Raw genomic sequence first — 12,627 nt, forward strand, 5'->3', positions numbered from 1 at the left:
CTTTAAATGCTCTCTGCTTTTGTGAAGCTCAGCTTGTGGCATATTTTTGGGGAGGTTACGGAAATATCATGGGGTTCCAGAGTCCTTGGTTTTGAATGAGAACAAGAAGCATCAAAAAATCAGGGCAGATATCAGGGATCTCCCAGATCTCATGTGTACATTTCATATTGTTACCCTCTGCCTGGAGAGCTGCTAGGAGTTGGTGCTTTGACTACAGAGACAATATTTTCGTATTATAATCTGCAACTCCAGCTGATAAAGGGAGGGCATTCCTTCCATATCAGCCTCAAAAAGCAGAGGGTGATGCAATCTCACTTCTGAAGACGCATTAAGAGATAAATGAATGAGATTTCTTGCTGGGCTCTGTGGTCTCCAGTGTTAACATCTCTGTATTCATACCCTGCAGGCTTGTTCTTCTACCATCCATCAAAAATTTCTCCTTTGTCCCTAATAATAACAAAGCCTGGACTTAATTCAGCCTACAAAACAGCAGCCACAATAGACACTCCCCTGCTTAACCTATTTATATCAACCTTCCATTGTGTTTCCAAACAAAGAATATGTATAAGGTAATGAAAGCTCTCTGAGCTGTAAGTGACTCTTTTTGTTTCTGTTTCTGTTTTAATCCAAGAGGTTGGACTAAGTGGGTGCTGTTGTCACTGGGCTCCAAAGGACGGTGATTCTGTGTTGCTATGGGGATGAGGTTATGTGACTCACACGCACAGCATGTTCTGTTGCTAAGGTAATTACACGCATCTTCACCTTCTCTATCAGGGTTGTCACCAATTTTAGCCATGGAGAAACTGAGCTTGGGGTTTCAGGGAACAAGAAAGAGAAGGAAAAAGAGCTTTGTGGAAAGTTTAGAAGTGAAACAGTCCACTTGCCTCTTGTCCCTGGGTGACTTCATGGTGACAACCAAAAAAATGGATGGCACAGTTACTCACTCACATCTTCAGGCAACTGGCTCCAGTGGAGCCAGTGACTGCCATTTCTTGGGGGCCCAAAGGTATGATGGATAAATGGTTTGCTCAGAGTCACTGGTGGGGAGAGTCCCAGAAGGCTTTGGTGTTTCAGAAGGTGACAGGACTTTTCACACTGTAGTCAAGGGAGGGTGAGGAGGTAACGAAGGAGTCATGAAGGAAATTTCTGAAATGATGGGCAAGTCTACATGCTGACTGGGCTTTAGTTACATGGATGCATGTGTTAGCCAAAATCCATCAGACCCCACACTCATCTGTGCATTGACATGAAATGTAAATTTATCTATTAAAAGTCAATTGTCACCTTGAACAGGAAGAAAACAGCCTTGAAGAACCACAGAACAGCTCTAGAATGTTTCTGAAAGTTTAACATTGGCTGAGCCATGTCTTATCTGCTTTCTCAAGTTAGGGTGTGGAGTTTGGGCTTCTGTTTCCTGGGCACTATTTTACTCAGCCTCTGAAGGCAAGAGTGTCATCCTCAATCTAGGACATCTGAGTGTCCCCAAAGTTTCTTGTCATTCTTCGTTGTCCTCCTCCAAGACTGAGATAAGGTATGCAGAGGAAATAGTGCAGGAATAGAAGTTCTAGTCCCCATCTGGTCACAAACCTACAGAATAAGCTAAACTCTCTTTCCCCAGGTACAAAAGTTAGAAGTTCTTGGGTCTACTCTGAGGGGACAAAGTGTATGGAGGTGTGATTTACAGAAGAGAGAAAGGTGCTCTCCAGAGGAGGAGACTGGAGCTGCCTTATGAGGTAAGAACTTGGTGGAATACAATATACTGGCAGCCAGTAGGCCCTGGGGCCTCCATAGCTTCTATTTTGGGGGAAATCAAGACATGAATCTGAATATTTCAGAACAGGATGATCAAGTCAAGTTCCAGCTGCGACTTCCAATCTGAAAGATTGGAACAAGTTGCCTCTTTGAGTTTCTCCTACATCTCAGGATCTGCTTAGGCTTAGTGCTTAGGCTCTCTGAGCCTCAGTTTATGCACTTGTAAAATGAGAATGACATTATAATAGCTATTCCGCTGACTGTTGAAATAATTTATTTGAATCATATATGTGATAGTACTTAGCATACAGTAAGTGCTAAGTAAATTCTGATTCTCCTTCTCATGTCTTTGACTTTACCTTTGTTGTTGTTATGCCCACAAAACCAGCTCTCTTTTCTCATTTTGTGGTACTTCCTTCACAGACTCACAGTTTATACTGGGGTTTCTCAGGAGTCTTATTGTTCCTTTTTTAATAAAATGAACCTTGGTATAGATTATAGACCTATCTAAAGAAGGTGAAAACCCACAGGGAGAGAAGGGAAGTGGAGATGCCAATTTAAATGGAAGACCTTCTTCAGTAAACAGCCATAATCCTTTTTCTGTTTGAAATGAAAATGAATTTGGATGAGCAGTGATGAGGTGATGGGTCAAGGAAGTTGGATTTTCAGAGGGAACAACTGTGTACCCTCAACTCCACAAGGGAAAAACAAAGGAAGGAGATTTAGGAGGCCTCAGGAACATTCTAGATCTCCCGGGTTGGAGAAGGCCACCTTTCTCCCCCCCCCCCCCCCCCCCCCCCCCCCCCCGCTCAGTGCAGGAGTAGTGGTACAGTTGCTTGAACCACACAACGCTGCCTCTACCTGTCTAACAGAGACTAAGGAAGAGGACAAGGGCCAGGGGCATTGTTCTGCCATCTTGGAGCCAGTACTGTCAAAGGTCAAAGGCGGGGTCTTATTCTGAATATAACTTTAAAGGTCTTCCCAGGACATAGTTCCTGATAAAATGCAAGTATTTCTCTATTTTTGCCCAGAGGAGACCCAGAAACAGAGCTTGGCTCAAACGACACACAGTATGTCTGGGAGTATGGTTCAGTGGTAGAACATGTGCTTAGCACAGACAAGGCCCTGGGTTTCATTGAAAGAGGGATCCGGGAGTGGGAGAGGGAGAAAGCATAAGCGTGTGAGCAAGCACAGTTAGACAAAAGAAAGCACATGAACTGGAAACGGAGCAATATTAATTGTATATCTAGAGAACACATGTAAAGCTAATGATTATTATGGTCCTTAATTCTCTTTTAATGAAGAAGTCTGTTCTCTATCTCTTTCCTCCCTGATCTCTGTTTTTATTTGTTGGAGAAACTGCTTAAATCCCCACAGCCTGGATTTTGCACAGGTCTCATTGTCGGATCATTTGATGTATTTTTCTGGTGCTCGTTGTATTTCCTGTAATTTAGGAATCTCATCCAGAGACTTAGTCAGACTTCAGTTGTTTTTCCAAGGTGGCTTGTAGGTAATGTCATAGATAGCCTTATAGATGGACAGAATGTCTAGTTTTCTTATTAGAAAGATGTCAGGAGTCATTGGTGATCTTTGCCTAATGGTTCACTAAGAATTGCAAATGATAAATATTCTATTTATATCAAGCCTCAATTTATTGGTTCCCCTTATTTGTTATTTGGTTACTTGGAAGTATCATTTATGTAAGAAGAGATAAGTATTTTTTCCCTTTTATATACTAGTTTTCAGAATAATATATACCTGATCTCCCAGTGACATTTTTTTTGTGTGTATGCTGTTAAGTATTATATTTCTTAAATTGAATGAGAGTGAGCAACTTTTTATTCATTTAAGGGAATTTGCTTTTCTTTTTAAGTGAACTGTCCATATCTAGGGTTCATTTTTCTACAAAGTATTCATCTTTTTCTTCTCCAATTTTAGGAGGTCTTTATGTATTAGGCATTATTATCCTTTGTCTATGACATATATCACAAATATTTTCCCAAATAAGGAAAATGGTCTTGTAATCTTACACTTGTAAATGTTTTGTTTTCCACTTTTATGTAGGCAAATTTATTAATCTCCTCCCCATTGTGTGTGAATTCTGAGTCATCATTAGGAAAGTTTTCCCCATTCCCAGTTGTGGAGGAATTTTTCCATGTTCTCTTCTAACATTTGTGTGGTTTCATTTTTAAAAATTTTACATTTAAATTCATTGGTTCATTTAAAATATAGTAGATGTATGGCATGGACAATGGATTTAATTTGATCTGTTTCCATGAGGCCAGCCAGTTTTCCCAGGATCCTATATTAGAAACTCCTTTATCTCACTAGTTTGAGATGCTATCTTTATTATATAGTTGCTTTGCATCTGCAGTTGGTTCTGTGTCTGTTTCTGGATTTCCCCCACCTCCTGCTTTGCTGTGATATGTGCCAACCAACAAGTCAGTGTCTTCTTTTAGTGATAGAGGCGTAGATATGTTCCAGTATATGCAAAGCTGCTCTTTCAAGAGTTATATGACTATTCTTATTTTTTCCAAATTATAATCAACTTATTTCATACTTGAGGGGTTAAAAAAAAAAGCTAATAGTATTTTTATTGAGCTCATGCTAAATTTATTGATTATCCTAGAGAGGAAAGATGCCTTCAAGATATTAAATCATCTATTCAAGAATATGGCGGGTCTCCCTTTTGGTCATTCAGATGTTTTTATCATTTCAGTCTGGCTGGGCACACAATCACGAGCCACCACACAGCTTGTAGATTCAAACAGCAACTCTTTATTCCCGAACTCACACCAGCCGTCTACAATCACGTTCTGGGGAAATCCACGTTCTCTGCCCAAATCCACATCCACTGGGCTTCTGTCTCCCCAAAAATACTGTCTGAATCCCGTGAGAACTCAAGGGGAACACAGGCAGCAGGATACGCTCTATTCCCAGCAGGAATAATCTTAAACCTGGAACGCCCTAAACCCAATTATCCTAAACCGGGAACACCCTAATCCCGGATCCGCCCTGGTCCTTGAGCAAGGTCACCTAACTGCAATGTCACTGCAAAATGTCCTATTTCCATGAGTCCTTCCACTAAGCAACATGGGGTATGCCGGCAAGGAAATTGTCATACCTACTTGGCTAATGGCTCCCAGCAATTTTCCTCCTATGAATTTTGAACATTTCTTTTCTGTTTAATTTTTAGAGTTAGGGATTGAACCCAGGCCTTATATATACCAGACAAACACTCTACCACTCAGCTGCACCCCCAGTCCCTTTTAGTTCTTATTTTGAGACCGGGTCTGGATAAGTTACCCAGGCTGGCCTCAACCTTGCAATCCTCTTGACTCAGCCTCCTGGGTAGTTGGGATTACTGGAATGTGCAGTTGTGCCTGTATCAGTTTTATTTTTAAAGTCATGAACAAACTGAGTGTGGTGGTACCCGTTTATAGTCCTAGATACTCCGAAGGCTGGGCATTAACTTATACCCACTGCAGAGTGCTACCATAATTTGGAGCAGAGCAATAGGCAAAACTTAATCCATGTTAAAAGAATCTCCTGACAAAGCTTAGCCAGCTTTCTTTCTTTCTTCTTCTTCTTCTTCTTTTTTTTTTTAAAAAGCATGATTCATTTTCTCCATCTTCCCAGTGGACTGTGGTTTCCAGGACAAATGCAGCTAGTTCCCCGGTTATTTATAAAGCTTTACTCACCCTCTGGGTGACCTTGTAAACAAATGACATCCCATTATCACTTTGAATAGAGCTCAGCTGTCCAAACCTGGGAATAATTTCCTCAAGCAAGAATTAAATTATGTCAGTTGTTTTCTCAGTTCTAGTAGGCGAACTTTTTCCCAGCATAAGAAAGTGTCTGCAAATACTGATACAAATTTTAAATCACCTGTTTTTTGGCATCCAGGTAAAACCTATTTGCCAGTCTTTAAAGGTACAATTATATTATAAACCTTTTTTATTGCCAATATTTCAGGTAGGTTCTGTTCAGTTTTGGATTCTTTTAAGCATACAAATAGAATCCTTGTAGAAGCCTTTGAAGAGTCTTTTGAAGGCATGGTCTTTCAGGTAAGGCAGTATAAAATCTGCCAGTGCATCTCTGCCAACACGCAGGTGCTTTAAAAATTGGATACATCAGGGCTTCAGGGAGTAAAATCACCCTATGTTCACAAAGTTTTGTCAGTCTGTATCACTGAAACTCTTTTCTTAATGATAGGTTTTTTGGGGGGCGGGGTACCTGGGATTGAACTCAGGGGGACTCAACGACTAAGCCACATCCCCAGCCCTATTTTTTATTTTATTTAAAGACAGGGTCTCATCGAGCTGCTTAGTACCTCCCCTTTGCTGAGGCTGGCTTTGAACTTTCGATCTTCCTGCCTCAGCCTCCTGACCCTCTGGGATTACAGGTGTGCACCACCATGCCTGGCTGAAACCCTATCCTTTGGCTCATTCCACATCCTGTGTAATGATGCTTGAATTTAGACAAGTTAAATGAGGTATCAAATCCCCAGTAAGCTGCTTCTCTAGCAGCTTGTCTAGAGGCTTACTCAGCTTTCTGGTTTCCTTTCTCTGGGTGTTAGTCTTGGTGCCCTGGGCAGAGTATAACAGAACAGGCAAAGCAACTGCCTCAAATAGGGCCAGTGTTTCCCTAGGATGTTTGATGTCCTTGTTTCCTGAAGTTAATAATCTTTCTTTCCAAATATTTCCATGTGCATGCACTATCATCAAAGGGTATTTGAAATCAGTGTAGATATTTGTTTCTCTTGTGACAGCTGTAAAGCCCCAGTGAGTGTGATCAGTTCAGCCCTTTGTGCAGAGGTGCTGGCTGGAGGGTAGGGGCGTCTATAACCATGTCTAGTGTCACTACAGCACACACAGCTCAGCAGCAGCTGCTCCATCCATGTATAGCTACCAGTCACCAACTCCAACAGTTGATCTGACAAGTTCAGTCTGTGGCAATTAGACTGCACAGAGAATTTCTATGCAGTAACTTTCCAGATCAGAGTCAGTTTTCATTATGAGGCTGGATTTAGGGCAGTGTTGGTTTGCAAGGCAATATTTGGATTGTCCAGCAAAATAGCCTGATATTTGTCCATTGGACCTGCCATTAGCCAATGATCTTTTTTTCTTAATGAAGTTTATGCTCGGTGAGGCACAAACACTAAATGACTATGCTGAAGTGACCTCTTCTGCCTTTTTAAGATATCACAAGTGGATGCGAATGCTTGAAGGCAGGATGGCCAACCTTTGGCTGTCTGTTCCAATTATTTAGAGAAATTAGCTATAGGCTGAGGGGTTTCTCTGAGAATCTGAAGGAGACTTATGTTCTGCTTTGCATGGACGAAAACTTGAAAGGCTTTTGAGGGTTAGGTAACTCCAAGGATGGTGCTGACAATTTTTCTTTAAAAGTGTTAAATGCTCATCGACATGTTCAGCTGTTCAAAATAAGGGTCCTGAATATAACCCTTTTAGGACTTCATAAAGAGGTTTGACTATGAGTCCAAACTTGGGAACCCTAATTCAGCAGAACCCTTGTCAAACTTAGAAACACTCACAGTTGTCCCCAGTTACAGGGGCTTGAATATTGGCAATGACTTCTTTCCAGTTGGACTGTTTTCCCTTTTGTTTTGTTTTTGGCACTAGAGATTGAACCCAGGGACACTTTTACCATTGAGCCCCATCCCCAGCCCTTTAAATTTCTTTCTTTCTTTTTTTTAATTTTGAAACAGGATCTCACTAAGTTGCTTAGGATCTCCCTAAGTTGCTTCGGTTGTCCTTGAACTTTCGATCCTCCTGCCTCAGCCTCTTTGTGTCCCAGATTCCAGACCCGTGCCACTGTACCTGGCTATGTTTTCCTGTTTTAATTGAAACCTGAGGGAATTGACTCTCTGCTTACAAATCTGAGCGTTATGGGGTGGCACTTTATATCTACAGTGTGCCAGGTGATGTAGTATCAAAGTGGTGTTAGACTGATTTTTTTATAATTGGGGCTTGAAATCAGCAAATCATTGACATGTTGAGGCAAGATCCCTTCTTCCAATTGCTGAACTCTCAAGTTGTTGGCTAAAATCTTACAAAAGATGGTGGGAGAATTTTTGAAACCCTGATGAAATACAGTCCAGCACTATTGGAAGGTAGTTTTCAACAATGGATCTCACCATCCAAAAGTAAATAGTAATTGGGCTTTTTCTGCCAGTGGGATACAAAAGAAAGCATATTTAAAGTCCAATACTGAAAACCATCCATGATCCATGGGGATGACAGTAAGTAAAGTATAAGGATTTAGCACAGCAGGATGAACATTCTGAAGGAGAAATGAAGGCTCTCAAGTCCTGAACAAATCTATGCTCATTTCTATGAATAAAAATATTATTTTTTCAGAGATGAAGTTATTTGAGCATCCAGTTTGTTAAGTCGCATCTCAAATGGAATTGGGTGCTTTGGTGTGTAAAGGAAACTATGTTGAATTTTCAGTCTCCAAGCTGACACTCCATAGTTAGATTAAGGGGTTTTTCTGCATTTCTCCTCTTACTCTTGTAATAGACATGGTCCTTTTGCTGAATTGAGTTACCTTAGTGTTAATAACAGGAAAGGTAATGCCTGTGTCCAAGAAAAATTTTGTAATTTGACTCCCCACTGTCAAAAATTTACCTGGGGCTCCTGTGGGGCAATCTTGATTGGCTCTCAGAGATTAAGGGGACTCTTTGGGCCTCCTTATTCCTCATTTGAATCACAGTCCTGTTTAATCATCTCTATGTGTTTTTCCTTCTCTTCCCCCATTCCCTTTCTTGAATTGTGGACAGTCATGTTTCCAATGTCCCTCTTCCCTGCAGTATGCACAGAGGTCCTCCTACAGGTTCACGTTTCCATGTTTACCTAATCTATCGCTCCTTCCTTTTCTTATGTCTCTTCCTATTGTGCCACAAAACTGTAGCCTGCTCATCCTTTTTCTGTTTCTCTTACATTATATATTTAAAAAGCAATATCCACCAATTGGGATGGATTCATTCCTATACCCTTCCCAGCTTTTGAAGTTTTTTTTTTTTTTTTTTTTTTTGTGTGTGTGTGTATATGTTTTTGTTTTTTTGGTACTCAGGTGCACTTGACCACTGAGCCACATCCCCAGCCCTATTTTGTATTTTATATGGAGACAGGGTCTCACTGAGTTGCTTAGTGTCTTGCTTTTGCTGAGGCTGGCTTTGAACTCACATTCTTCCTGCCTCAACCTCCCAAGCTTCTGGGATTACAGGTGTGCCCCACCGTGCCTGGTTTAAAGTGGTTTTTAAAAAATATTTATTTTTAGTTGTAGATGGACATAATACCTTTATTTATTTATTTATATGTGGTGCTGCTGAGGATTGAACCCAGTGCCTCACACTTGCAAGGCAAGCTCTCTACCACTGAACCCCCAATCCCAACCCCTGAAGTTGTTTTTTTTTTTTTTATGAATATTGAGGATATTTTGCCCTATAATGTCATGTTAACCATCCTCATATTCTCTGGGGATTCTGGATCAGTGTCCATGCACTTTCATTATGCTTGATAAATTTTAAGCATTCTGAAAGGTCCTCATTTGCCTTTTACTGGATTCTCTGTATTCTGTTCAAAATTCTCTGCTTAGGCACCCCCTTCTTTAATCCTGCCAAGATGAACCACTTATAAGGATCTAATTGACCCATCATTTCCACATGATTTGGGTTCCAATTAGTTGTCAATAATGGAACAGCAGGAGCAAGGGACTCTGTAGGATCTTCTTGATGGAGATGCCATTCCTTGTCTATTATTAGCATTTTATCATCTGTAGCAGAATATTCAAAAGAGCTTAGATGTCTGCCCAAGTAGAACAGTGTATAGCAAAATCAGGGACAAACAGGTCATTTTCTGTGGATCCTCTCTCTATAGTGAATGACAGCTTTTCCAGCTCAGGAAATCTGATATTGAGAATGGACCATAAGTCCAGTAATGTCCTCTTGGCGGACCACCCTGATCTACACCTCCAAGTAGACACTGCCTTAGGGAATATTGTCTTGCTCCCAGGAAGCTCCCTGGCCAAACTGAGTGCCTGGTTGGATCTTACAGAGAGAAACTGGTCTTGCCTTATTTGCTTATGATGGAGGAGGCCCAGCTCCAATGGCTCCTTTATCCTCCTTGATGGTACAATAGCGTCTACACTAGCTGGGGGTAGATTTGGAAAATCCAAAATATTAATTTTTTAATTTTCCCTCTCATCCCGAGTTTTTTTTTTTTTTTTTTTTGCTTTGTCCAGGAGGGGAATAAAGTTTCCCCCTCCATTCTGTGCTATCAACTTATTTCATCCTTTCTTAGACTTTTCATTATACAATAGCATGAAAACTTGTATGTAAGGGATTCCATCCCATTTATTTGATCTTTTATAAAATGACCCCAAATGTAAAATTGTATGATAATAAGTAATTGTTAAGAGACCATCTATCACTGGAGTCTAACATATGTGCAGGCCATGCTGTGTTACAATAGCACATTGACCCCTTCTTAGTCATGGAATAATATTCGTTAGTCATCTAGCCACCTAGTATATGTCTCAGAAGACCCTCAGATGATGTGAATATAAGAAGAGGGAAATCAAAACACAAACAATCTAGACCAAGCAAATGAGCATTCTCCAAACAGACAATATCTGGGAACTTTGTCTCTCTGAATCTTATCCCACACTGACTGGTTCCCTGAAAAGAAAGAAGAGAAAATTAATCTAACCAATGAGGTAAAATAGCTAAGCAAACTCCCAAATGGCTGAGATATTTTTACCCCATGCTACAAAATGACCCACACCAGGTTAAAAAAAAAAAAAAGCATTTTAGCCCCAAATAGTGGAGATATGAAGACATTCATTGCCCCACCACACATGATACATGACATTATAAGGAATATCTATTTTAGCCCCAAACAATCATATTTGTTTAAACTCTACAGGTAATGCTGTTATAGGGTTGGGCCCTTCTGGAAAACTAAGATAGTACAAAAGTCCCCCTATGAACCCTGGATCTTGAGATCAAGTCAGACAGATTTCAGACATGTTGCTTAGAGTAATAGACATGAAACCTCATGTCTGGAAAAAGGAAAGGGGACACTCTCAAGGGAGAGATTGGGTCCTCTCAGGAGAGGGACAGTTTTATTGGGGAATCCCAGTTCCATTTCCAGACAGTCATCAAGTTTATTACTTGAGTTTTGATAAGGGACAGCAGGATAACTTCAGGCTTTCAAGTCCCCACTGCCATGACAACTCTAGATCACTTTGGTCCATGTTGACTGGTTCTAGTTGGATTCTTAACCATAAAGTCTTGACAGATTTTATGGTTATGAGGAATTATCTTTAGCTCCCTGAAATCTAGGATCTAGCATCACAAAAGTATCCTTCTTCAGGCTAATCTGTGGTCCTTTTAATGACATTTCAGGCCTGCATTACTCCTACAAATAACAGGTAGTTTGCTGAGGAATGTGACATATCCTGTCCACTTAAGCTGGCAGGGACGCAGGTAAATTGCTTCTTGGAAAAGAAAGCATGTGGGAGGCAGCAAAATGGTCCCATTTTATAGAATTATTTCCTTAACCTCACATTCCCATAACTCACACCTGTCCCTTATCAATCCTAGTAACATTGTAAAACAAGAACTCCAACTTACTGGCACTGTTGTGTAATGCAGGAAATACCAAAGTTTTAAGATTTAATAATTTCAGAGGTATATATGGACAAGCATAAAAAAAGCGTTATTTTAAACTTCAAATTTCTTTTACCATCACTATGTGAATCTTGAATAATTTTCATAGAAAATGATAGGAAAACTGCACAAAGGTAGTAGCTAATAAGCTGGCCATAACAATATCTACATACAATATCCTTAATTTTATCTGTGGAAATAAACCAAGATCACCCAAAGTAGAACAGGCAAAGGCTACTTTTTTCAAAGCTTGCCATAGCAAGGGAATCATAGTGTTTTGGCAGACTCAAAGGCAGGAGGAAAGCTTCAAGTATGCTCTGATTTCAGGCACTGGCCCAGGGAAGCTGGAGGAGGCTAATTAGAAGCAGGCCATACAAACAATAGAAATCATCTTTAAATAAATGTTCAAAAACGGGTTAAAAAAATGATGGCTGGTTAGGGCTGCATATTTGGCTTTCTCTGGTTGGTTCCTCAAGGAAGTTGTTACTTATTGTTCAACTCCTGGTAGTTCAGGGCTGACGGTTGCAAAAATCATACATAAGAAGTTATAAAAGTTAGTTTCCTGGGTCATTAGAAGGGAGGGCAGCTGTGCTTTGTGGGCTGCTTACTGTAAATAAGAACTTCCCCGAGTTTTCTGGGCCAACTGCAGCTGTAGTCGGCCAGAGTAATTTTCACGCACACTCTGGCTAGTCCTTTCCTACCTCCAGTCTCTCCTACGTCCTAACTCAGGATCACCTTACGAGTTACAAGTTACGGCCATAGTTTTTACAGGAGGATCCCCTGAAACCTGACACTTTTTTCAAGCATTCCTTCACGGTGCTTATGGAGTTAGGCTGCCTCCGATTCCTCATCCATGCGATGGAGCTCAGGACACCCATTTTGGTGTTGTCACGAGGACTGAGGAGAGGTCGAATATTCTTTGGGTGCGTGGCCTGGCACTAGTCCCTGGCCGGGCTTTGGAGTTCGGTGGGCAGCCATCGCTCACTCCACAAGATGGCGCAGGGCCGAGGTCAGATCCACGAGGGAGCCACGAGAGGGACGACAGGCTAGAGGAGAACATGGGAGGGGGTGCGTTCACCTACAGCCTTAGGGTCCACGGGTGCCACGGAAGCATCTTCCAGTCAGGACACAGTGCCACGTCTGGCCCGTCCATGCCGCTCTGCACCGTGGCCGGAAGTGCA

This window comes from Marmota flaviventris, chromosome 19 (genome assembly GCF_047511675.1).
Source record: "Marmota flaviventris isolate mMarFla1 chromosome 19, mMarFla1.hap1, whole genome shotgun sequence".
NCBI classification, from domain to species: domain Eukaryota; kingdom Metazoa; phylum Chordata; class Mammalia; order Rodentia; family Sciuridae; genus Marmota; species Marmota flaviventris.